At 34.8% G+C, this 1,527-nt stretch overlaps 1 long non-coding RNA gene across 1 annotated transcript; it reads left to right on the top strand.

Annotated features, from left to right (window-relative positions):
- Window positions 1–532: 532 nt before the first annotated feature.
- LOC107736424 (uncharacterized) lies at window positions 533–1,381 on the top strand. The gene is made up of 3 exons (XR_001639666.1): window positions 533–684; window positions 1,093–1,178; window positions 1,258–1,381. It is a non-coding gene; the product is annotated as an uncharacterized LOC107736424 (long non-coding RNA).
- The last annotated feature ends 146 nt before the right edge of the window (window positions 1,382–1,527 follow it).

Below are 1,527 nucleotides of genomic sequence, written 5' to 3'. Positions count from 1 at the left end.
CGTATATAAAATATACATATAGATAAAAATACGTTAAAATAAAAAGAAATAAAGAAATAAAATACAAATATTTATGCTTATGTTCTGTATGAATTTTATAATTTTACCTGCATATATACACGCACAGTTTTATATTCCGCGCTTTAATGCGTAATAATGACTTAATAACGATGGGTACATTTTTAAACATACGATTACAAACGATCATATATACAATAATACAAAAATACAATACAAAAATAATAAAAAAGCAATAAAACTGATTAATAAACGTATTTGTGCTGTGTTCATAGCTTTCTTCCTTTTAGAAGGCTTGAAAGACGCAAAATCATTGAATGCCATTGATTATTATGATAACTTCACACTCAAAGAAACAAGCCAATACTTTTCCTTTTTAAAACTATCATGTGAAAAGGAACATTAACATTCGAAAAAATACAAACGACTACATTTATCCTCACCTAAAACTACAAAAAAAATTACGACACATATATCCGGCAACCGGCGTTTCCGTTGCGGTTGCTAGGAGAAAGCGTCTCGCTTATGGTTACCGTCGCAGTTAGCCAAACAGCTCCTGTTTATCCTCCTGAAGTCGTCTTTAATAGCGTGTATACCTCTACAGATTTGACAGAAAACACATCAGATATGTTCAGCGACGGCTGCACGTCAAATATTGTCAGTGAGGTGAGTTCTGTTATTATATTTACGTTAGCCTGCAAACTGGTAATGGAGGACGCGCACGCCAGCTAACCTAACTGTATGCATAGTTGTTATAAATGTTTATTCAGCTCATTATTATTTACGAACAAATACTCGCAGTGTTTTTAGCAGCACATATTAGCTTATTTCTGCATAACCAGTTTGTTTTGCCTTCGAGCTGAAGAAAAAAAAGGCTCTCAAGTGACTTATTTGTAAAGCAAATGGTATGTTTTGTTTGGTTTGTGTCGATTTCTAGCGAGCCAATATGCTTTTAACATGTAATATTAGTATTTGGCAGTGACAGCATCATCCTGAGATCTGATAGTTTCTGTCACAGTATCCCAGTATTACAATGAATGTATTTATTATTATTATTATTATTATTATTTTTAGATTGTGGATCAATGAGCTCCAGAAAGACTCTGAAGATGGGTGAGGATCTGGCAAGTGAAAGTGATCTGCTGTCAATGATCAGCGAGGTCGGCTTCCATGACTGTTATTGTTCTATTTATTTAACAAATATGAACAGACAATGACAAATAATGTGACGATTTGCAGTATCTGAGGTTTGCTGAGCTTGAAGAGACTGCCAGAGTGTTTGAAAAGGAACTCAAGTGCAAAGGCAAACCTGTGGTCAGAAGTGCAGGGCACTCCCGGCCAGACTCCAAAACCCTCGGCGTTCACGTGAGACGGACCTCCTTTATTCAAAGAACATGAAGTGACAATCTGCAGTGTGTTTTTATCAGATCAGCTTGCTTTGATATAATTCTAATACAAACATATCAACAAAAGTTTAACTTTTAAATTGTCTCTTTAATTACCTTTTCC

This window comes from Sinocyclocheilus rhinocerous, unplaced genomic scaffold, assembly GCF_001515625.1.
Source record: "Sinocyclocheilus rhinocerous isolate Xijiao unplaced genomic scaffold, SAMN03320098_v1.1 C36688212, whole genome shotgun sequence".
Lineage (NCBI taxonomy): Eukaryota > Metazoa > Chordata > Actinopteri > Cypriniformes > Cyprinidae > Sinocyclocheilus > Sinocyclocheilus rhinocerous.
This window is presented reverse-complemented; position numbering and strand designations above follow the sequence as displayed.